General features: G+C 38.1%; 3 non-coding genes across 3 annotated transcripts; all 3 read left to right on the top strand.

Annotated features, from left to right (window-relative positions):
- Window positions 1-20,045: 20,045 nt before the first annotated feature.
- On the top strand, window positions 20,046-20,209 carry LOC135025522 (U1 spliceosomal RNA). Its single transcript, XR_010222258.1, has one exon. It is a non-coding gene; the product is annotated as a U1 spliceosomal RNA (small nuclear RNA).
- Window positions 20,210-20,361: 152 nt separating this feature from the next.
- On the top strand, window positions 20,362-20,524 carry LOC135025635 (U1 spliceosomal RNA). The gene has a single exon (XR_010222368.1). It is a non-coding gene; the product is annotated as a U1 spliceosomal RNA (small nuclear RNA).
- A 655-nt stretch (window positions 20,525-21,179) lies between these two features.
- Window positions 21,180-21,342, top strand: LOC135025553 (U1 spliceosomal RNA). Its single transcript, XR_010222289.1, has one exon. It is a non-coding gene; the product is annotated as a U1 spliceosomal RNA (small nuclear RNA).
- The last annotated feature ends 4,636 nt before the right edge of the window (window positions 21,343-25,978 follow it).

Here is a 25,978-nt window from a genome sequence, read left to right as displayed (position 1 = left end):
AATACAGGTTGACACCAGGAAACATTAACGCCACTGCATCTTTGCTGTTTTCTCATGTGGAAGTCTGTTTAATGTGAAAACAAGGTGATATCTAATTAGCACACAGGTAAGGAATTAAGAAAATCTTTATTTAAGGGTGAAGATGTTTCTCACAAAATCGTTGCCCCAATGCATCATTGAAATTCAAGCTGGAAAGATGATTTTAATATATCACTTGTACATTTTGTATTGCTCTTCTGGTGACAATGTAGTTTGCTTTTGTCAATTACCATTTTAATAATCGGGTAAAGAAAATTAATTGGATTTTTGAAAGAAAACAATACTGTCAATATACTATTAAAACAAATTAAAATGGTAAAAGTTATTGTACTTTAAGTAAAAATAAAAGAGCAAAAATATCAATCCCAGTTTTGGATTACTTTAATTAACAAAAAAAAAATGCATATAGCAGAGGATAGTTTCAATCTGCCTACCTCTGGGTTATGGACCCAGCATGCTTCCATTACAGTACTCTGCTGCACATGTAAGTGCAAGAGATCCTGAAGCACTCACTCATCATGGGAAAGTACCAATGTGTTTCTTCATTGGTTGATGGAAGAAACATCATACAAAAACTCTCCACATTATTGACTTTTTAAAATGTTTCTAGGAATCGTTCTAGATGAATGCTTATTAGCCTTTGTCAGTATGTACTTTTGCAAAGTGTCGCGGTGGCGCAATCAGTTAGTGTGTAAGGCTATTAACCAAAAGGTTGGTGGTTCAATCCCACCCAGGGACTTAATTGACCTTGTTATCAGATTTTGGTGATCTTTAAGTAAACAAGTCAAAATTTCAAACCCCCTGTTATGGTGTAGGGTACCTGGCCTTCTCTGATGTAATCAGAGTTAGATTTGATTCAGTGATTTTATAAAAACAGCTAGGAAGCACAATTTAGCAGTGGGTTGCAGAGAAAAAGAAAAATGCTGGCAGAAAAATCCAATTGAGTGATTAAACAGCTCTTCATTTTCTGGCTTTATTTTTATGCTAACTAATTTGTTCTCTGAAAAGTGTCCACAAAGCCAAGTATCTGATTAACATATTTGTAGGGATGGTTTTTCACCTATTACTAAATTAAACTTGCTTCATTGGAAAGGCAGCAAGATGCATCCTCATTTCAATATCTACTGAAATAATACAGGTTGACACCAGGAAACATTAACGCCACTGCATCCTTGCTGCTTTCTCATGTGGAAGTCTGTTTAATGTGAAAACAAGGTGATATCTAATTAGCACACAGGTAAGGAATTAAGAAAATCTTTATTTAAGGGTGAAGATGTTTCTCACAAAATCGTTGCCCCAATGCATCATTGAAATTCAAGCTGGAAAGATGATTTTAATATATCACTTGTACATTTTGTATTGCTCTTCTGGTGACAATGTAGTTTGCTTTTGTCAATTACCATTTTAATAATCGGGTAAAGAAAATTAATTGGATTTTTGAAAGAAAACAATACTGTCAATATACTATTAAAACAAATTAAAATGGTAAAAGTTATTGTACTTTAAGTAAAAATAAAAGAGCAAAAATATCAATCCCAGTTTTGGATTACTTTAATTAACAAAAAAAATGCATATAGCAGAGGATAGTTTCAATCTGCCTACCTCTGGGTTATGGACCCAGCATGCTTCCATTACAGTACTCTGCTGCACATGTAAGTGCAAGAGATCCTGAAGCACTCACTCATCATGGGAAAGTACCAATGTGTTTCTTCATTGGTTGATGGAAGAAACATCATACAAAAACTCTCCACATTATTGACTTTTTAAAATGTTTCTAGGAATCGTTCTAGATGAATGCTTATTAGCCTTTGTCAGTATGTACTTTTGCAAAGTGTCGCGGTGGCGCAATCAGTTAGTGTGTAAGGCTATTAACCAAAAGGTTGGTGGTTCAATCCCACCCAGGGACTTAATTGACCTTGTTATCAGATTTTGGTGATCTTTAAGTAGACAAGTCAAAATTTCAAACCCCCTGTTATGGTGTAGGGTACCTGGCCTTCTCTGATGTAATCAGAGTTAGATTTGATTCAGTGATTTTATAAAAACAGCTAGGAAGCACAATTTAGCAGTGGGTTGCAGAGAAAAAGAAAAATGCTGGCAGAAAAATCCAATTGAGTGATTAAACAGCTCTTCATTTTCTGGCTTTATTTTTATGCTAACTAATTTGTTCTCTGAAAAGTGTCCACAAAGCCAAGTATCTGATTAACATATTTGTAGGGATGGTTTTTCACCTATTACTAAATTAAACTTGCTTCATTGGAAAGGCAGCAAGATGCATCCTCATTTCAATATCTACTGAAATAATACAGGTTGACACCAGGAAACATTAACGCCACTGCATCCTTGCTGCTTTCTCATGTGGAAGTCTGTTTAATGTGAAAACAAGGTGATATCTAATTAGCACACAGGTAAGGAATTAAGAAAATCTTTATTTAAGGGTGAAGATGTTTCTCACAAAATCGTTGCCCCAATGCATCATTGAAATTCAAGCTGGAAAGATGATTTTAATATATCACTTGTACATTTTGTATTGCTCTTCTGGTGACAATGTAGTTTGTTTTTGTCAATTACCATTTTAATAATAGGGTAAAGAAAATTAAGTGGATTTTTGAAAGAAAACAATACTGTCAATATACTATTAAAACAAATTAAAATGGTAAAAGTTATTGTACTTTAAGTAAAAATAAAAGCTAAAATATCAATCCCAGTTTTGGATTACTTTAATGAACAAAAAAAAATGCATATAGCAAAGGATAGTTTCAATCTGCCTACCTCTGGGTTATGGACCCAGCATGCTTCCATTGCAGTACTCTGCTGCACATGTAAGTGCAAGAGATCCTGAAGCACTCACTCATCATGCGAAAGTACCAATGTGTTTCTTCATTGGTTGCTGGAAGAAACATCTTACAAACACTCTCCAGATTATTGACTTTTTAAAGTTTTTCTAGGAAACGTTCTAGATGAATGCTTATTAGTCTTTGTCAGTATATACTTTTTGCAAAGTGTCTCTGTGGCGCAATCGGTTAGTGTGTTCAGCTATTAATCAAAAGGTTGGTGGTTCAATCCCACCCAGGGACGTAATTGACCTTGTGATCAGATTTTGGTGATATTTAAGTAGACAAGTCAAAATTGCAAACCCCCTCTTACGGTGTAGGGTACCTGGCCTTCTCTGATGTAATCAGAGTTAGATTTGATTCAGTGATTTTATAAAAACAGCTAGGAAGCACAATTTAGCAGTGGGTTGCAGAGAAAAAGAAATATGCTGGCAGAAAAATCCAATTGAGTGATTAAACAGCTCTTCATTTTCTGGCTTTATTTTTATGCTAACTAATTTGTTCTCTGAAAAGTGTCCACAAAGCCAAGTATCTGATTAACATATTTGTAGTGATGGTTTTTCACCTATTACTAAATTAAACTTGCTTCATTGGAAAGGCAGCAAGATGCATCCTCATTTCAATATCTACTGAAATAATACAGGTTGACACCAGGAAACATTAACGCCACTGCATCCTTGCTGCTTTCTCATGTGGAAGTCTGTTTAATGTGAAAACAAGGTGATATCTAATTAGCACACAGGTAAGGAATTAAGAAAATCTTTATTTAAGGGTGAAGATGTTTCTCACAAAATCGTTGCCCCAATGCATCATTGAAATTCAAGCTGGAAAGATGATTTTAATATATCACTTGTACATTTTGTATTGCTCTTCTGGTGACAATGTAGTTTGTTTTTGTCAATTACCATTTTAATAATCGGGTAAAGAAAATTAATTGGATTTTTGAAAGAAAACAATACTGTCAATATACTATTAAAAAAAATTAAAATGGTAAAAGTTATTGTACTTTAAGTAAAAATAAAAGCTAAAATATCAATCCCAGTTTTGGATTACTTTAATGAACAAAAAAAAATGCATATAGCAAAGGATAGTTTCAATCTGCCTACCTCTGGGTTATGGGCCCAGCATGCTTCCAGTGCAGTACTCTGCTGCACATGTAAGTGCAAGAGATCCTGAAGCACTCACTCATCATGCGAAAGTACCAATGTGTTTCTTCATTGGTTGCTGGAAGAAACATCTTACAAAAACTCTCCAGATTATTGACTTTTTAAAGTTTTTCTAGGAAACGTTCTAGATGAATGCTTATTAGTCTTTGTCAGTATGTACTTTTTGCAAAGTGTCTCTGTGGCGCAATCGGTTAGTGTGTTCAGCTATTAATCAAAAGGTTGGTGGTTCAATCCCACCCAGGGACGTAATTGACCTTGTGATCAGATTTTGGTGATATTTAAGTAGACAAGTCAAAATTTCGAAAACCCCTGTTATGGTGTAGGGTACCTGGCCTTCTCTGATGTAATCAGAGTTAGATTTGATTCAGTGATTTTATAAAAACAGCTAGGAAGCACAATTTAGCAGTGGGTTGCAGAGAAAAAGAAATATGCTGGCAAAAAAATCCAATTGACTGATTAAACAGCTCTTCATTTTCTGGCTTTATTTTTATGCTAACAAATTTGTTCTCTGAAAAGTGTCCACAAAGCCAAGTATCTGATTAACATCTTTGTAGGGATGGTTTTTCACCTATTACTAAATTAAACTTGCTTCATTGGAAAGGCAGCAAGATGCATCCTCATTTCAATATCTACTGAAATAATACAGGTTGACACCAGGAAACATTAACGCCACTGCATCCTTGCTGCTTTATCATGTGGAAGTCTGTTTAATGTGAAAACAAGGTGATATCTAATTAGCACACAGGTAAGGAATTAAGAAAATCTTTATTTAAGGGTGAAGATGTTTCTCACAAAATCGTTGCCCCAATGCATCATTGAAATTCAAGCTGGAAAGATGATTTTAATATATCACTTGTACATTTTGTATTGCTCTTCTGGTGACAATGTAGTTTGCTTTTGTCAATTACCATTTTAATAATCGGGTAAAGAAAATTAATTGGATTTTTGAAAGAAAACAATACTGTCAATATACTATTAAAACAAATTAAAATGGTAAAAGTTATTGTACTTTAAGTAAAAATAAAAGAGCAAAAATATCAATCCCAGTTTTGGATTACTTTAATTAACAAAAAAAATGCATATAGCAGAGGATAGTTTCAATCTGCCTACCTCTGGGTTATGGACCCAGCATGCTTCCATTACAGTACTCTGCTGCACATGTAAGTGCAAGAGATCCTGAAGCACTCACTCATCATGGGAAAGTACCAATGTGTTTCTTCATTGGTTGCTGGAAGAAACATCTTACAAAAACTCTCCAGATTATTGACTTTTTAAAGTTTTTCTAGGAAACGTTCTAGATGAATGCTTATTAGTCTTTGTCAGTATGGACTTTTTGCAAAGTGTCTCTGTGGCGCAATCGGTTAGTGTGTTCAGCTATTAGTCAAAAGGTTGGTGGTTCAATCCCACCCAGGGACGTAATTGACCTTGTGATCAGATTTTGGTGATATTTAAGTAGACAAGTCAAAATTGCAAACCCCCTCTTATGGTGTAGGGTACCTGGCCTTCTCTGATGTAATCAGAGTTAGATTTGATTAAGTGATTTTATAAATAATCAGCTAGGAAGCACAATTTAGCAGTGGGTTGCAGAGAAAAAGAAAAATGCTGGCAGAAAAATCCAATTGAGTGATTAAACAGCTCTTCATTTTCTGGCTTTATTTTTATGATAACAAATTTGTTCTCTGAAAAGTGTCCACAAAGCCAAGTATCTGATTAACATCTTTGTAGGGATGGTTTTTCACCTATTACTAAATTAAACTTGCTTCATTGGAAAGGCAGCAAGATGCATCCTCATTTCAATATCTACGGAAATAATACAGGTTGACACCAGGAAACATTAACGCCACTGCATCTTTGCTGTTTTCTCATGTGGAAGTCTGTTTAATGTGAAAACAAGGTGATATCTAATTAGCACACAGGTAAGGAATTAAGAAAATCTTTATTTAAGGGTGAAGATGTTTCTCACAAAATCGTTGCCCCAATGCATCATTGAAATTCAAGCTGGAAAGATGATTTTAATATATCACTTGTACATTTTGTATTGCTCTTCTGGTGACAATGTAGTTTGCTTTTGTCAATTACCATTTTAATAATCGGGTAAAGAAAATTAATTGGATTTTTGAAAGAAAACAATACTGTCAATATACTATTAAAACAAATTAAAATGGTAAAAGTTATTGTACTTTAAGTAAAAATAAAAGAGCAAAAATATCAATCCCAGTTTTGGATTACTTTAATTAACAAAAAAAAAATGCATATAGCAGAGGATAGTTTCAATCTGCCTACCTCTGGGTTATGGACCCAGCATGCTTCCATTACAGTACTCTGCTGCACATGTAAGTGCAAGAGATCCTGAAGCACTCACTCATCATGGGAAAGTACCAATGTGTTTCTTCATTGGTTGATGGAAGAAACATCATACAAAAACTCTCCACATTATTGACTTTTTAAAATGTTTCTAGGAATCGTTCTAGATGAATGCTTATTAGCCTTTGTCAGTATGTACTTTTGCAAAGTGTCGCGGTGGCGCAATCAGTTAGTGTGTAAGGCTATTAACCAAAAGGTTGGTGGTTCAATCCCACCCAGGGACTTAATTGACTTTGTTATCAGATTTTGGTGATCTTTAAGTAGACAAGTCAAAATTTCAAACCCCCTGTTATGGTGTAGGGTACCTGGCCTTCTCTGATGTAATCAGAGTTAGATTTGATTCAGTGATTTTATAAAAACAGCTAGGAAGCACAATTTAGCAGTGGGTTGCAGAGAAAAAGAAAAATGCTGGCAGAAAAATCCAATTGAGTGATTAAACAGCTCTTCATTTTCTGGCTTTATTTTTATGCTAACTAATTTGTTCTCTGAAAAGTGTCCACAAAGCCAAGTATCTGATTAACATATTTGTAGGGATGGTTTTTCACCTATTACTAAATTAAACTTGCTTCATTGGAAAGGCAGCAAGATGCATCCTCATTTCAATATCTACTGAAATAATACAGGTTGACACCAGGAAACATTAACGCCACTGCATCCTTGCTGCTTTCTCATGTGGAAGTCTGTTTAATGTGAAAACAAGGTGATATCTAATTAGCACACAGGTAAGGAATTAAGAAAATCTTTATTTAAGGGTGAATATGTTTCTCACAAAATCGTTGCCCCAATGCATCATTGAAATTCAAGCTGGAAAGATGATTTTAATATATCACTTGTACATTTTGTATTGCTCTTCTGGTGACAATGTAGTTTGTTTTTGTCAATTACCATTTTAATAATCGGGTAAAGAAAATTAATTGGATTTTTGAAAGAAAACAATACTGTCAATATACTATTAAAAAAAATTAAAATGGTAAAAGTTATTGTACTTTAAGTAAAAATAAAAGCTAAAATATCAATCCCAGTTTTGGATTACTTTAATGAACAAAAAAAAATGCATATAGCAAAGGATAGTTTCAATCTGCCTACCTCTGGGTTATGGGCCCAGCATGCTTCCAGTGCAGTACTCTGCTGCACATGTAAGTGCAAGAGATCCTGAAGCACTCACTCATCATGCGAAAGTACCAATGTGTTTCTTCATTGGTTGCTGGAAGAAACATCTTACAAAAACTCTCCAGATTATTGACTTTTTAAAGTTTTTCTAGGAAACGTTCTAGATGAATGCTTATTAGTCTTTGTCAGTATGTACTTTTTGCAAAGTGTCTCTGTGGCGCAATCGGTTAGTGTGTTCAGCTATTAATCAAAAGGTTGGTGGTTCAATCCCACCCAGGGACGTAATTGACCTTGTGATCAGATTTTGGTGATATTTAAGTAGACAAGTCAAAATTTCGAAAACCCCTGTTATGGTGTAGGGTACCTGGCCTTCTCTGATGTAATCAGAGTTAGATTTGATTCAGTGATTTTATAAAAACAGCTAGGAAGCACAATTTAGCAGTGGGTTGCAGAGAAAAAGAAATATGCTGGCAAAAAAATCCAATTGACTGATTAAACAGCTCTTCATTTTCTGGCTTTATTTTTATGCTAACAAATTTGTTCTCTGAAAAGTGTCCACAAAGCCAAGTATCTGATTAACATCTTTGTAGGGATGGTTTTTCACCTATTACTAAATTAAACTTGCTTCATTGGAAAGGCAGCAAGATGCATCCTCATTTCAATATCTACTGAAATAATACAGGTTGACACCAGGAAACATTAACGCCACTGCATCCTTGCTGCTTTATCATGTGGAAGTCTGTTTAATGTGAAAACAAGGTGATATCTAATTAGCACACAGGTAAGGAATTAAGAAAATCTTTATTTAAGGGTGAAGATGTTTCTCACAAAATCGTTGCCCCAATGCATCATTGAAATTCAAGCTGGAAAGATGATTTTAATATATCACTTGTACATTTTGTATTGCTCTTCTGGTGACAATGTAGTTTGCTTTTGTCAATTACCATTTTAATAATCGGGTAAAGAAAATTAATTGGATTTTTGAAAGAAAACAATACTGTCAATATACTATTAAAACAAATTAAAATGGTAAAAGTTATTGTACTTTAAGTAAAAATAAAAGAGCAAAAATATCAATCCCAGTTTTGGATTACTTTAATTAACAAAAAAAATGCATATAGCAGAGGATAGTTTCAATCTGCCTACCTCTGGGTTATGGACCCAGCATGCTTCCATTACAGTACTCTGCTGCACATGTAAGTGCAAGAGATCCTGAAGCACTCACTCATCATGGGAAAGTACCAATGTGTTTCTTCATTGGTTGCTGGAAGAAACATCTTACAAAAACTCTCCAGATTATTGACTTTTTAAAGTTTTTCTAGGAAACGTTCTAGATGAATGCTTATTAGTCTTTGTCAGTATGGACTTTTTGCAAAGTGTCTCTGTGGCGCAATCGGTTAGTGTGTTCAGCTATTAGTCAAAAGGTTGGTGGTTCAATCCCACCCAGGGACGTAATTGACCTTGTGATCAGATTTTGGTGATATTTAAGTAGACAAGTCAAAATTGCAAACCCCCTCTTATGGTGTAGGGTACCTGGCCTTCTCTGATGTAATCAGAGTTAGATTTGATTAAGTGATTTTATAAAAAATCAGCTAGGAAGCACAATTTAGCAGTGGGTTGCAGAGAAAAAGAAAAATGCTGGCAGAAAAATCCAATTGAGTGATTAAACAGCTCTTCATTTTCTGGCTTTATTTTTATGATAACAAATTTGTTCTCTGAAAAGTGTCCACAAAGCCAAGTATCTGATTAACATCTTTGTAGGGATGGTTTTTCACCTATTACTAAATTAAACTTGCTTCATTGGAAAGGCAGCAAGATGCATCCTCATTTCAATATCTACGGAAATAATACAGGTTGACACCAGGAAACATTAACGCCACTGCATCTTTGCTGTTTTCTCATGTGGAAGTCTGTTTAATGTGAAAACAAGGTGATATCTAATTAGCACACAGGTAAGGAATTAAGAAAATCTTTATTTAAGGGTGAAGATGTTTCTCACAAAATCGTTGCCCCAATGCATCATTGAAATTCAAGCTGGAAAGATGATTTTAATATATCACTTGTACATTTTGTATTGCTCTTCTGGTGACAATGTAGTTTGTTTTTGTCAATTACCATTTTAATAATCGGGTAAAGAAAATTAATTGGATTTTTGAAAGAAAACAATACTGTCAATATACTATTAAAAAAAATTAAAATGGTAAAAGTTATTGTACTTTAAGTAAAAATAAAAGAGCAAAAATATCAATCCCAGTTTTGGATTACTTTAATTAACAAAAAAAATGCATATAGCAGAGGATAGTTTCAATCTGCCTACCTCTGGGTTATGGACCCAGCATGCTTCCATTACAGTACTCTGCTGTACATGTAAGTGCAAGAGATCCTGAAGCACTCACTCATCATGGGAAAGTACCAATGTGTTTCTTCATTGGTTGATGGAAGAAACATCTTACAAAAACTCTCCACATTATTGACTTTTTAAAATGTTTCTAGGAATCGTTCTAGATGAATGCTTATTAGCCTTTGTCAGTATATAGTTTTGCAAAGTGTCGCTGTGGCGCAATCAGTTAGTGTGTAAGGCTATTAACCAAAAGGTTGGTGGTTCAATCCCACCCAGGGACTTAATTGACCTTGTTATCAGATTTTGGTGATCTTTAAGTAGACAAGTCAAAATTTCAAACCCCCTGTTATGGTGTAGGGTACCTGGCCTTCTCTGATGTAATCAGAGTTAGATTTGATTCAGTGATTTTATAAAAACAGCTAGGAAGCACAATTTAGCAGTGGGTTGCAGAGAAAAAGAAATATGCTGGCAGAAAAATCCAATTGAGTGATTAAACAGCTCTTCATTTTCTGGCTTTATTTTTATGCTAACTAATTTGTTCTCTGAAAAGTGTCCACAAAGCCAAGTATCTGATTAACATATTTGTAGTGATGGTTTTTCACCTATTACTAAATTAAACTTGCTTCATTGGAAAGGCAGCAAGATGCATCCTCATTTCAATATCTACTGAAATAATACAGGTTGACACCAGGAAACATTAACGCCACTGCATCCTTGCTGCTTTCTCATGTGGAAGTCTGTTTAATGTGAAAACAAGGTGATATCTAATTAGCACACAGGTAAGGAATTAAGAAAATCTTTATTTAAGGGTGAAGATGTTTCTCACAAAATCGTTGCCCCAATGCATCATTGAAATTCAAGCTGGAAAGATGATTTTAATATATCACTTGTACATTTTGTATTGCTCTTCTGGTGACAATGTAGTTTGTTTTTGTCAATTACCATTTTAATAATCGGGTAAAGAAAATTAATTGGATTTTTGAAAGAAAACAATACTGTCAATATACTATTAAAACAAATTAAAATGGTAAAAGTTATTGTACTTTAAGTAAAAATAAAAGCTAAAATATCAATCCCAGTTTTGGATTACTTTAATGAACAAAAAAAAAAATGCATATAGCAAAGGATAGTTTCAATCTGCCTACCTCTGGGTTATGGGCCCAGCATGCTTCCAGTGCAGTACTCTGCTGCACATGTAAGTGCAAGAGATCCTGAAGCACTCACTCATCATGCGAAAGTACCAATGTGTTTCTTCATTGGTTGCTGGAAGAAACATCTTACAAAAACTCTCCAGATTATTGACTTTTTAAAGTTTTTCTAGGAAACGTTCTAGATGAATGCTTATTAGCCTTTGTCAGTATGTACTTTTGCAAAGTGTCGCGGTGGCGCAATCAGTTAGTGTGTAAGGCTATTAACCAAAAGGTTGGTGGTTCAATCCCACCCAGGGACTTAATTGACCTTGTTATCAGATTTTGGTGATCTTTAAGTAGACAAGTCAAAATTTCAAACCCCCTGTTATGGTGTAGGGTACCTGGCCTTCTCTGATGTAATCAGAGTTAGATTTGATTCAGTGATTTTATAAAAACAGCTAGGAAGCACAATTTAGCAGTGGGTTGCAGAGAAAAAGAAAAATGCTGGCAGAAAAATCCAATTGAGTGATTAAACAGCTCTTCATTTTCTGGCTTTATTTTTATGCTAACTAATTTGTTCTCTGAAAAGTGTCCACAAAGCCAAGTATCTGATTAACATATTTGTAGGGATGGTTTTTCACCTATTACTAAATTAAACTTGCTTCATTGGAAAGGCAGCAAGATGCATCCTCATTTCAATATCTACTGAAATAATACAGGTTGACACCAGGAAACATTAACGCCACTGCATCCTTGCTGCTTTCTCATGTGGAAGTCTGTTTAATGTGAAAACAAGGTGATATCTAATTAGCACACAGGTAAGGAATTAAGAAAATCTTTATTTAAGGGTGAAGATGTTTCTCACAAAATCGTTGCCCCAATGCATCATTGAAATTCAAGCTGGAAAGATGATTTTAATATATCACTTGTACATTTTGTATTGCTCTTCTGGTGACAATGTAGTTTGTTTTTGTCAATTACCATTTTAATAATAGGGTAAAGAAAATTAAGTGGATTTTTGAAAGAAAACAATACTGTCAATATACTATTAAAACAAATTAAAATGGTAAAAGTTATTGTACTTTAAGTAAAAATAAAAGCTAAAATATCAATCCCAGTTTTGGATTACTTTAATGAACAAAAAAAAATGCATATAGCAAAGGATAGTTTCAATCTGCCTACCTCTGGGTTATGGACCCAGCATGCTTCCATTGCAGTACTCTGCTGCACATGTAAGTGCAAGAGATCCTGAAGCACTCACTCATCATGCGAAAGTACCAATGTGTTTCTTCATTGGTTGCTGGAAGAAACATCTTACAAACACTCTCCAGATTATTGACTTTTTAAAGTTTTTCTAGGAAACGTTCTAGATGAATGCTTATTAGTCTTTGTCAGTATATACTTTTTGCAAAGTGTCTCTGTGGCGCAATCGGTTAGTGTGTTCAGCTATTAATCAAAAGGTTGGTGGTTCAATCCCACCCAGGGACGTAATTGACCTTGTGATCAGATTTTGGTGATATTTAAGTAGACAAGTCAAAATTGCAAACCCCCTCTTATGGTGTAGGGTACCTGGCCTTCTCTGATGTAATCAGAGTTAGATTTGATTCAGTGATTTTATAAAAACAGCTAGGAAGCACAATTTAGCAGTGGGTTGCAGAGAAAAAGAAATATGCTGGCAGAAAAATCCAATTGAGTGATTAAACAGCTCTTCATTTTCTGGCTTTATTTTTATGCTAACTAATTTGTTCTCTGAAAAGTGTCCACAAAGCCAAGTATCTGATTAACATATTTGTAGTGATGGTTTTTCACCTATTACTAAATTAAACTTGCTTCATTGGAAAGGCAGCAAGATGCATCCTCATTTCAATATCTACTGAAATAATACAGGTTGACACCAGGAAACATTAACGCCACTGCATCCTTGCTGCTTTCTCATGTGGAAGTCTGTTTAATGTGAAAACAAGGTGATATCTAATTAGCACACAGGTAAGGAATTAAGAAAATCTTTATTTAAGGGTGAAGATGTTTCTCACAAAATCATTGCCCCAATGCATCATTGAAATTCAAGCTGGAAAGATGATTTTAATATATCACTTGTACATTTTGTATTGCTCTTCTGGTGACAATGTAGTTTGTTTTTGTCAATTACCATTTTAATAATCGGGTAAAGAAAATTAATTGGATTTTTGAAAGAAAACAATACTGTCAATATACTATTAAAAAAATTTAAAATGGTAAAAGTTATTGTACTTTAAGTAAAAATAAAAGCTAAAATATCAATCCCAGTTTTGGATTACTTTAATGAACAAAAAAAAATGCATATAGCAAAGGATAGTTTCAATCTGCCTACCTCTGGGTTATGGGCCCAGCATGCTTCCAGTGCAGTACTCTGCTGCACATGTAAGTGCAAGAGATCCTGAAGCACTCACTCATCATGCGAAAGTACCAATGTGTTTCTTCATTGGTTGCTGGAAGAAACATCTTACAAAAACTCTCCAGATTATTGACTTTTTAAAGTTTTTCTAGGAAACGTTCTAGATGAATGCTTATTAGTCTTTGTCAGTATGTACTTTTTGCAAAGTGTCTCTGTGGCGCAATCGGTTAGTGTGTTCAGCTATTAATCAAAAGGTTGGTGGTTCAATCCCACCCAGGGACGTAATTGACCTTGTGATCAGATTTTGGTGATATTTAAGTAGACAAGTCAAAATTTCGAAAACCCCTGTTATGGTGTAGGGTACCTGGCCTTCTCTGATGTAATCAGAGTTAGATTTGATTCAGTGATTTTATAAAAACAGCTAGGAAGCACAATTTAGCAGTGGGTTGCAGAGAAAAAGAAATATGCTGGCAAAAAAATCCAATTGACTGATTAAACAGCTCTTCATTTTCTGGCTTTATTTTTATGCTAACAAATTTGTTCTCTGAAAAGTGTCCACAAAGCCAAGTATCTGATTAACATCTTTGTAGGGATGGTTTTTCACCTATTACTAAATTAAACTTGCTTCATTGGAAAGGCAGCAAGATGCATCCTCATTTCAATATCTACTGAAATAATACAGGTTGACACCAGGAAACATTAACGCCACTGCATCCTTGCTGCTTTCTCATGTGGAAGTCTGTTTAATGTGAAAACAAGGTGATATCTAATTAGCACACAGGTAAGGAATTAAGAAAATCTTTATTTAAGGGTGAAGATGTTTCTCACAAAATCGTTGCCCCAATGCATCATTGAAATTCAAGCTGGAAAGATGATTTTAATATATCACTTGTACATTTTGTATTGCTCTTCTGGTGACAATGTAGTTTGTTTTTGTCAATTGCCATTTTAATAATCGGGTAAAGAAAATTAATTAGATTTTTGAAAGAAAACAATACTGTCAATATACTATTAAAACAAATTAAAATGGTAAAAGTTATTGTACTTTAAGTAAAAATAAAAGCTAAAATATCAATCCCAGTTTTGGATTACTTTAATGAACAAAAAAAAAATGCATATAGCAAAGGATAGTTTCAATCTGCCTACCTCTGGGTTATGGGCCCAGCATGCTTCCAGTGCAGTACTCTGCTGCACATGTAAGTGCAAGAGATCCTGAAGCACTCACTCATCATGCGAAAGTACCAATGTGTTTCTTCATTGGTTGCTGGAAGAAACATCTTACAAAAACTCTCCAGATTATTGACTTTTTAAAGTTTTTCTAGGAAACGTTCTAGATGAATGCTTATTAGTCTTTGTCAGTATGTACTTTTTGCAAAGTGTCTCTGTGGCGCAATCGGTTAGTGTGTTCAGCTATTAATCAAAAGGTTGGTGGTTCAATCCCACCCAGGGATGTAATTGACCTTGTGATCAGATTTTGGTGATATTTAAGTAGACAAGTCAAAATTTCGAAAACCCCTGTTATGGTGTAGGGTACCTGGCCTTCTCTGATGTAATCAGAGTTAGATTTGATTCAGTGATTTTATAAAAACAGCTAGGAAGCACAATTTAGCAGTGGGTTGCAGAGAAAAAGAAATATGCTGGCAAAAAAATCCAATTGACTGATTAAACAGCTCTTCATTTTCTGGCTTTATTTTTATGCTAACAAATTTGTTCTCTGAAAAGTGTCCACAAAGCCAAGTATCTGATTAACATCTTTGTAGGGATGGTTTTTCACCTATTACTAAATTAAACTTGCTTCATTGGAAAGGCAGCAAGATGCATCCTCATTTCAATATCTACTGAAATAATACAGGTTGACACCAGGAAACATTAACGCCACTGCATCCTTGCTGCTTTCTCATGTGGAAGTCTGTTTAATGTGAAAACAAGGTGATATCTAATTAGCACACAGGTAAGGAATTAAGAAAATCTTTATTTAAGGGTGAAGATGTTTCTCACAAAATCGTTGCCCCAATGCATCATTGAAATTCAAGCTGGAAAGATGATTTTAATATATCACTTGTACATTTTGTATTGCTCTTCTGGTGACAATGTAGTTTGCTTTTGTCAATAACCATTTTAATAATCGGGTAAAGAAAATTAATTGGATTTTTGAAAGAAAACAATACTGTCAATATACTATTAAAACAAATTAAAATGGTAAAAGTTATTGTACTTTAAGTAAAAATAAAAGAGCAAAAATATCAATCCCAGTTTTGGATTACTTTAATTAACAAAAAAAAAATGCATATAGCAGAGGATAGTTTCAATCTGCCTACCTCTGGGTTATGGACCCAGCATGCTTCCATTACAGTACTCTGCTGCACATGTAAGTGCAAGAGATCCTGAAGCACTCACTCATCATGGGAAAGTACCAATGTGTTTCTTCATTGGTTGATGGAAGAAACATCATACAAAAACTCTCCACATTATTGACTTTTTAAAATGTTTCTAGGAATCGTTCTAGATGAATGCTTATTAGCCTTTGTCAGTATGTACTTTTGCAAAGTGTCGCGGTGGCGCAATCAGTTAGTGTGTAAGGCTATTAACCAAAAGGTTGGTGGTTCAATCCCACCCAGGGACTTAATTGACCTTGTTATCAGATTTTGGTGATCTTTAAGTAGACAAGTCAAAATTTCAAACCCCCTGTTATGGTGTAGGGTACCTGGCCTTCTCTGATGTAATCAGAGTTAGATTTGATTCAGTGATTTTATAAAAACAGCTAGGAAGCACAATTTAGCAGTGGGTTGCAGAGAAAAAGAAAAATGCTGGCAGAAAAATCCAATTGAGTGATTAAACAGCTCTTCATTTTCTGGCTTTATTTTTATGCTAACTAATTTGTTCTCTGAAAAGTGTCCACAAAGCCAAGTATCTGATTAACATATTTGTAGGGATGGTTTTTCACCTATTACTAAATTAAACTTGCTTCATTGGAAAGGCAGCAAGATGCATCCTCATTTCAATATCTACTGAAATAATACAGGTTGACCCCAGGAAACATTAACGCCACTGCATCCTTGCTGCTTTCTCATGTGGAAGTCTGTTTAATGTGAAAACAAGGTGATATCTAATTAGCACACAGGTAAGGAATTAAGAAAATCTTTATTTAAGGGTGAAGATGTTTCTCACAAAATCGTTGCCCCAATGCATCATTGAAATTCAAGCTGGAAAGATGATTTTAATATATCACTTGTACATTTTGTATTGCTCTTCTGGTGACAATGTAGTTTGTTTTTGTCAATTACCATTTTAATAATCGGGTAAAGAAAATTAATTGGATTTTTGAAAGAAAACAATACTGTCAATATACTATTAAAAAAAATTAAAATGGTAAAAGTTATTGTACTTTAAGTAAAAATAAAAGCTAAAATATCAATCCCAGTTTTGGATTACTTTAATGAACAAAAAAAAAATGCATATAGCAAAGGATAGTTTCAATCTGCCTACCTCTGGGTTATGGGCCCAGCATGCTTCCAGTGCAGTACTCTGCTGCACATGTAAGTGCAAGAGATCCTGAAGCACTCACTCATCATGCGAATGTACCAATGTGTTTCTTCATTGGTTGCTGGAAGAAACATCTTACAAAAACTCTCCAGATTATTGACTTTTTAAAGTTTTTCTAGGAAACGTTCTAGATGAATGCTTATTAGTCTTTGTCAGTATGTACTGTTTGCAAAGTGTCTCTGTGGCGCAATCGGTTAGTGTGTTCAGCTATTAATCAAAAGGTTGGTGGTTCAATCCCACCCAGGGATGTAATTGACCTTGTGATCAGATTTTGGTGATATTTAAGTAGACAAGTCAAAATTTCGAAAACCCCTGTTATGGTGTAGGGTACCTGGCCTTCTCTGATGTAATCAGAGTTAGATTTGATTCAGTGATTTTATAAAAACAGCTAGGAAGCACAATTTAGCAGTGGGTTGCAGAGAAAAAGAAATATGCTGGCAAAAAAATCCAATTGACTGATTAAACAGCTCTTCATTTTCTGGCTTTATTTTTATGCTAACAAATTTGTTCTCTGAAAAGTGTCCACAAAGCCAAGTATCTGATTAACATCTTTGTAGGGATGGTTTTTCACCTATTACTAAATTAAACTTGCTTCATTGGAAAGGCAGCAAGATGCATCCTCATTTCAATATCTACTGAAATAATACAGGTTGACACCAGGAAACATTAACGCCACTGCATCCTTGCTGCTTTCTCATGTGGAAGTCTGTTTAATGTGAAAACAAGGTGATATCTAATTAGCACACAGGTAAGGAATTAAGAAAATCTTTATTTAAGGCTGAAGATGTTTCTCACAAAATCGTTGCCCCAATGCATCATTGAAATTCAAGCTGGAAAGATGATTTTAATATATCACTTGTACATTTTGTATTGCTCTTCTGGTGACAATGTAGTTTGCTTTTGTCAATTACCATTTTAATAATCGGGTAAAGAAAATTAATTGGATTTTTGAAAGAAAACAATACTGTCAATATACTATTAAAACAAATTAAAATGGTAAAAGTTATTGTACTTTAAGTAAAAATAAAAGAGCAAAAATATCAATCCCAGTTTTGGATTACTTTAATTAACAAAAAAAAAATGCATATAGCAGAGGATAGTTTCAATCTGCCTACCTCTGGGTTATGGACCCAGCATGCTTCCATTACAGTACTCTGCTGCACATGTAAGTGCAAGAGATCCTGAAGCACTCACTCATCATGGGAAAGTACCAATGTGTTTCTTCATTGGTTGATGGAAGAAACATCATACAAAAACTCTCCACATTATTGACTTTTTAAAATGTTTCTAGGAATCGTTCTAGATGAATGCTTATTAGCCTTTGTCAGTATGTACTTTTGCAAAGTGTCGCGGTGGCGCAATCAGTTAGTGTGTAAGGCTATTAACCAAAAGGTTGGTGGTTCAATCCCACCCAGGGACTTAATTGACCTTGTTATCAGATTTTGGTGATCTTTAAGTAGACAAGTCAAAATTTCAAACCCCCTGTTATGGTGTAGGGTACCTGGCCTTCTCTGATGTAATCAGAGTTATATTTGATTCAGTGATTTTATAAAAACAGCTAGGAAGCACAATTTAGCAGTGGGTTGCAGAGAAAAAGAAAAATGCTGGCAGAAAAATCCAATTGAGTGATTAAACAGCTCTTCATTTTCTGGCTTTATTTTTATGCTAACTAATTTGTTCTCTGAAAAGTGTCCACAAAGCCAAGTATCTGATTAACATATTTGTAGGGATGGTTTTTCACCTATTACTAAATTAAACTTGCTTCATTGGAAAGGCAGCAAGATGCATCCTCATTTCAATATCTACTGAAATAATACAGGTTGACACCAGGAAACATTAACGCCACTGCATCCTTGCTGCTTTCTCATGTGGAAGTCTGTTTAATGTGAAAACAAGGTGATATCTAATTAGCACACAGGTAAGGAATTAAGAAAATCTTTATTTAAGGGTGAAGATGTTTCTCACAAAATCGTTGCCCCAATGCATCATTGAAATTCAAGCTGGAAAGATGATTTTAATATATCACTTGTACATTTTGTATTGCCCTTCTGGTGACAATGTAGTTTGTTTTTGTCAATTACCATTTTAATAATAGGGTAAAGAAAATTAAGTGGATTTTTGAAAGAAAACAATACTGTCAATATACTATTAAAACAAATTAAAATGGTAAAAGTTATTGTACTTTAAGTAAAAATAAAAGCTAAAATATCAATCCCAGTTTTGGATTACTTTAATGAACAACAAAAAAATGCATATAGCAAAGGATAGTTTCAATCTGCCTACCTCTGGGTTATGGACCCAGCATGCTTCCATTGCAGTACTCTGCTGCACATGTAAGTGCAAGAGATCCTGAAGCACTCACTCATCATGCGAAAGTACCAATGTGTTTCTTCATTGGTTGCTGGAAGAAACATCTTACAAACACTCTCCAGATTATTGACTTTTTAAAGTTTTTCTAGGAAACGTTCTAGATGAATGCTTATTAGTCTTTGTCAGTATATACTTTTTGCAAAGTGTCTCTGTGGCGCAATCGGTTAGTGTGTTCAGCTAACCCTTGTGCACTATCCTGACTTCTCCTCCTGTCTGCTTACTTTGTGCCTTCCAATGCACAATGCAAACTACAGGTAGTGCTGCAGGGCCCACACCCTTTTACTTGCCTTACGGAGCAGCTCTGGAGCTGTTTCAGTGCCAAGCTGCTGTAAGAAATAAGCTTGAATGCTTCAGAGGCTGGGGCATTGTCAACATGAGCCCCACACCAAAGGAGGGTGGAGGTGTTTAATGCGAACTAGGGGTCATCCAAGCGCCGCAAAAGGCCGCCATACCCTGCACGCCCCTTTTCTCTTTTCATATGCAGATGAGGATTGAAGCCAACTTTGACCCACTGCTTGGATGACATCACCATATGCAAATCCATCTGCTGCAGGCCTTCCCCCCGGAATGCTTGCACTAGTTGTTGCATTTGGTTTGTTGTTTGGGGGTGCTTCAGTATTAGGCAGCCTTCTGCCCTCCCATGTTCATCTGAAAATATGTGTTCTCCCTGCAGTTGTTGTCCCCAGATGAGAGTTCCCTTGTGCTGCCTCAGTTGAATCTCCTTTACTTGACAGAGATGTGCCTGAGCAGCGGCCCTCCCCAGCCCTATCCCAAATCATACTTATTTTGCATAGGAGATACCATGGTCATGAAGATTGTTCTCCCAGGGTGAGGTTCATTCATTGCATTTTGGGTATGCTGACCCCTGTGATTTCCCCAAATGTGGGTAACTCGACTGCATTATTTGTGGTAGTGGGGGACTGTGTTTGTGTTTTCCTCTGGTCAGCTCTGGTAAAAGTCAGATTTCTTTGTTTCAGATCTTCCTCTAGCCTTGTTCTTCTTTCGAGAGTTCCCTTGTGCTTCCTCAGTTGGATCTCCTTCAGTTGACAGGGCGGTGCCCGAGCAGCGACCCTCCCCAGCTCAAGCCCAACTCCTACTTACCTGCCAGGTGAGATACTATGATCATGAAGGTGCTTCTTCCAGGGCAAGGCTTACCCATTGCACTCTGGGTGTGCTGCCCCTGCGATTTCCCCAAATGTGGGAAACTTGACTGCATAATTTGTGTTTCCCCTGGTCGGCTCTCGTATAATTCAGATCTCTTTGTCTCAGGTCTCTCTCCAGCCTAGTTTGCTGTCTGTTTCCACTTCTTTTTTCTTGAGCCCCTCCCTTTTATACCCTTGTGCACTATCCTGACTTCTCCTCCTGTCTGCTTACTTTGTGCCTTCCAATGCACAATGCAAACTACACACCCTTTTACTTGCCTTACAGAGCAGCTCTGGAGCTGTTACAGTGCCAAGCTGCTGTAAGAAATCAGCTTGAATGCTTCAGGGGCTGGGGCATTGTCAACATGAGCCCCACACCGAAGGAGGGTGGGGGTGTTTAATGCGAACTAAGGGTCATCCAAGCGCCGCAAAAGGCCGCCATGCCCTGCATGCCCCTTTTCTCTTTTCATATGCAGATGAGGGTTCCAGCCAACTTTGGCCCACTGCTTGGATGACATCACCGTATGCAAATCCGTCTTCTGCAGAACTTCCCCCAGGAATGCTTGTACTAGTTGTTGCATTTGGTTTGTTGTTTGGGGGTGCTTCAGTATTAGGCAGCCTTCTGCCCTCCCATGTTCATCTGAAAATATGTGTTCTCCCTGCAGTTGTTGTCCCCAGATGAGAGTTCCCTTGTGCTGCCTCAGTTGAATCTCCTATACTTGACAGAGATGTGCCTGAGCAGCGGCCCTCCCCAGCCCTATCCCAAATCATACTTATTTTGCATAGGCGATACCATGGTCATGAAGATTGTTCTCCCAGGGTGAGGTTCATTCATTGCATTCTGGGTATGCTGACCCCTGTGATTTCCAAAATGTGGGAAACTCGACTGCATTATTTGTGGTAGTGGGGGACTGTGTTTGTGCTTTCCTCTGGTCAGCTCTGGTAAAAGTCAGATTTCTTTGTCTCAGATCTTCCTCTAGCCTTGTTCTTCTTTCGAGAGTTCCCTTGTGCTGCCTCAGTTGGATCTCCTTCACTTCACAGGGGGTGCCCGAGCAGCAATCCTCCACAGCTCTGGCCCAACTCCTACTTACCTGCCAGGTGAGATACTATGATCTTCACTGTTAGGGCAATCAGGATGTGGAATTCCCTGCCAGGGAAGGTGGTAATGGCGGACTCTGTAATTGGATTTAAAAAAGGAATGGATACATTTCTGAATGAAAAAGCTATCCAAGTTTATAATAATTAAAATATCAACATGGTTAATCCGGGGGTAACATGAGTTGTAGTAGCTAACTAGTCATAATACATTATTAAGCAAGTATGTAGAATCATCACAACTTAAAACAGGTTGAACACGATGGGCAATTTGCCTCTATTCAACCTCAAAAACTATGTTACTATATGTTACTATATTACTATGTTACTGTAGTATACAGAACACCACAATGCAATGAGCAGTGATAGTGAGCACTGATGAGGATACTAGAACTGACACTGAGCAGCAAGATGCAGCACTGGACTATTAGTAATGTACTGTAGTATGCTGAGCACAACAATGCAGCACAAGACAATGAGCAGTGATACTGAGCACTGATGAGGATACTACTGAGAACTGACACTGAGCAGGAGAGACACACTACTAGTATTACTGAGCAGCAATAAGTATCCACTGATACTGAGCACTGATATTGAGATTTCCACTGAGAGAACATAGCCACGTCCTCTCCGCTCTCTCTTCAATGCACGAGTAAAAATGGCGGCAACGCGCAGCTCTTTATATGGAATCCGAATCTCGCGAGAATCCGACAGCGGGATGATGACATTTTCCCTTGTTCATAGAATTTGGGAGTCATTTTGATCCCAAAGTATTATTAACCTCAATAACCATAATTTCCACTCATTTTCAGTCTATTCTTAACACCTTACACCTCACAATATTATTTTTAGTCCTAAAATTTGCACCGAGGTCGCTGGATGACTAAGCTCAGCGACCCAAGTGGCCGACACAAACACCTGGCCCATCTAGGAGTGGCACTGCAGTGTCACGCAGGATAGCCCTTCCAAAAAACACTCCCCAAACAGCACATGACGCAAAGAAAAAAAGAGGCGCAATGAGGTAGCTGTGTGACTAAGCTCAGCGACCCAAGTGGCCGACACAAACACCTGGCCCATCTAGGAGTGGCACTGCAGTGTCACGCAGGATGGCCCTTCCAAAAAACACTCCCCAAACAGCACATGACGCAAAGAAAAAAAGAGGCGCAATGAGGTAGCTGTGTGACTAAGCTCAGCGACCCAAGTGGCCGACACAAACACCTGGCCCATCTAGGAGTGGCACTGCAGTGTCACGCAGGATGGCCCTTCCAAAAACACTCCCCAAACAGCACATGACGCAAAGAAAAAAAGAGGCGCAATGAGGTAGCTGTGTGACTAAGCTCAGCGACCCAAGTGGCCGACACAAACACCTGGCCCATCTAGGAGTGGCACTGCAGTGTCACGCAGGATGGCCCTTCCAAAAAACACTCCCCAAACAGCACATGACGCAAAGAAAAAAAGAGGCGCAATGAGGTAGCTGTGTGACTAAGCTCAGCGACCCAAGTGGCCGACACAAACACCTGGCCCATCTAGGAGTGTCACTGCAGTGTCACGCAGGATGGCCCTTCCAAAAAACACTCCCCAAACAGCACATGACGCAAAGAAAAAAAGAGGCGCAATGAGGTAGCTGTGTGACTAAGCTCAGCGACCCAAGTGGCCGACACAAACACCTGGCCCATCTAGGAGTGGCACTGCAGTGTCACGCAGGATGGCCCTTCCAAAAAACACTCCCCAAACAGCACATGACGCAAAGAAAAATGAAAGAAAAAAGAGGTGCAAGATGGAATTGTCCTTGGGCACTCCCACCCACCCTTATGTTGTATAAACAGGACATGCACACTTTAACCAACCCATCATTTCAGTGACAGGGTCTGCCACACGACTGTGACTGAAATGACGGGTTGGTTTGGACCCCCACCAAAAAGAAGCAATTAATCTCTCCTTGCACAAACTGGCTCTACAGAGGCAAGATGTCCACCTCATCATCATCCTCCGATTCATCACCGTGTACATCCCCCTCCTCACAGATTATCAATTCGTCCCCACTGGAATCTACCATCTCAGCTCCCTGTGTACTTTGTGGAGGCAATTGCTGCTGGTCAATGTCTCCACGGAGCAATTGATTATAATTCATTTTAATGAACATCATCTTCTCCACATTTTCTGGAAGTAACCTCGTACGCCGATTGCTGACAAGGTGAGCGGCGGCACTAAACACTCTTTCGGAGTACTACTTGTGGGAGGGCAACTTAGGTAGAATAAAGCCAGTTTGTGCAAGGGCCTCCAAATTGCCTCTTTTTCCTGCCAGTATACGTACGGACTGTCTGACGTGCCTACTTGGATGCGGTCACTCATATAATCCTCCACCATTCTTTCAATGGTGAGAGAATCATATGCAGTGACAGTAGACGTCATGTCCGTAATCGTTGGCAGGTCCTTCAGTCCGGACCAGATGTCAGCATCAGCAGTCGCTCCAGACTGCCCTGCATCACCGCCAGCGGGTGGGCTCGGAATTCTGAGCCTTTTCCTCGCACCCCCAATTGCGGGAGAATGTGAAGGAGGAGCTGTTGACCGATCAAGTTCCACTTGACTTGATAATTTTCTCACCAGCAGGTCTTTGAACCCCTGCAGACTTGTGTCTGCCGGAAAGAGAGATACAACGTAGGTTTTAAATCTAGGATCGAGCACGGTGGCCAAAATGTAGTGCTCTGATTTCAACAGATTGACCACCCGTGAATCCTGGTTAAGCGAATGAAGGGCTCCATCCACAAGTCCCACATGCCTAGCGGAATCGCTCTGTCTTAGCTCCTCCTTCAATGTCTCCAGCTTCTTCTGCAAAAGCCTGATGACGGGAATGACCTGACTCAGGCTGGCAGTGTCTGAACTGACTTCACGTGTGGCAAGTTCAAAAGGTTGCAGAACCTTGCACAACGTTGAAATCATTCTCCACTGCGCTTGAGACAGGTGCATTCCACCTCCTATATCGTGGTCAGATGTATAGGCTTGAATGGCCTTTTGCTGCTCCTCCATCCTCTGAAGCATATAGAGGGTTGAATTCCACCTCGTTACCACTTCTTGCTTCAGATGATGGCAGGGCAGGTTCAGGCGTTTTTGGTGTTGCTCCAGTCTTCTGTACGTGGTGCCTGTACGCCGAAAGTGTCCCGCAATTCTTCTGGCCACCGACAGCATCTCTTGCACACCCCTGTCGTTTTTTAAATAATTCTGCACCACCAAATTCAAGGTATGTGCAAAACATGGGACGTGCTGGAATTTGCCCAGATATAATGCACGCACAATATTGCTGGCGTTGTCCGATGCCACAAATCCACAGGAGAGTCCAATTGGGGTAAGCCATTCTGCGATGATCTTCCTCAGTTGCCGTAAGAGGTTTTCAGCTGTGTGCGTATTCTGGAAAGCGGTGATACAAAGCGTAGCCTGCCTAGGAAAGAGTTGGCGTTTGCGAGATGCTGCTACTGGTGCCGCCGCTGCTGTTCTTGCGGCGGGAGTCAATACATCTACCCAGTGGGCTGTCACAGTCATATAGTCCTGAGTCTGCCCTGCCCCATTTGTCCACATGTCCGTGGTTAAGTGGACATTGGGTACAACTGCATTTTTTAGGACACTGGTGAGTCTTTTTCTGAGGTCTGTGTACATTTTCGGTATCGCCTGCCTAGAGAAATGGAACCTAGATGGTATTTGGTACCGGGGACACAGTACCTCAATCAAGTCTATAGTTGGCTCTGAAGTAATGATGGATACCGGAACCACGTTTCTCACCGCCCAGGATGCCAAGGCCTCAGTTATCCGCTTTGCAGCAGGATGACTGCTGTGATATTTCATCTTCCTTGCAAAGGACTGTTGGACAGTCAATTGCTTGGTGGAAGTAGTAAAAGTGGTCTTACGACTTCCCCTCTGGGATGACCATCGACTCCCAGCAGCAACAACAGCAGCGCCAGCAGCAGTAGGCGTTACACTCAAGGATGCATCGGAGGAATCCCAGGCAGGAGAGAACTCGTCAGAATTGCCAGTGACATGGCCTGCAGGACTATTGGCATTCCTGGGGAAGGAGGAAATTGACACTGAGGGAGTTGGTGGGGTGGTTTGCGTGAGCTTGGTTACAAGAGGAAGGGATTTACTGGTCAGTGGACTGCTTCCGCTGTCGCCCAAAGTTTTTGAACTTGTCACTGACTTATGAGGAATGCGCTGCAGGTGACGTATAAGGGAGGATGTTCCGAGGTGGTTAACGTCCTTACCCCTACTTATTACAGCTTGACAAAGGCAACACACGGCTTGACACCTGTTGTTCGCATTTCTGTTGAAATACTTCCACACCGAAGAGCAGTTTTTTTTGGTATTTTCACCAGGCATGTCAATGGCCATATTCCTCCCACGGACAACAGGTGTCTCCCCGGGTGCCTGACTTAAACAAACCACCTCACCTCCCCAGCGCCAGCAACACCCATATCCTCCTCATCC

Source organism: Pseudophryne corroboree, unplaced genomic scaffold (genome assembly GCF_028390025.1).
Source record: "Pseudophryne corroboree isolate aPseCor3 unplaced genomic scaffold, aPseCor3.hap2 scaffold_423, whole genome shotgun sequence".
In the NCBI taxonomy this organism is placed as follows: domain Eukaryota; kingdom Metazoa; phylum Chordata; class Amphibia; order Anura; family Myobatrachidae; genus Pseudophryne; species Pseudophryne corroboree.
Note: the sequence above shows the minus strand (reverse complement) of the source record. Positions and strands in the feature narration are given on the sequence as shown.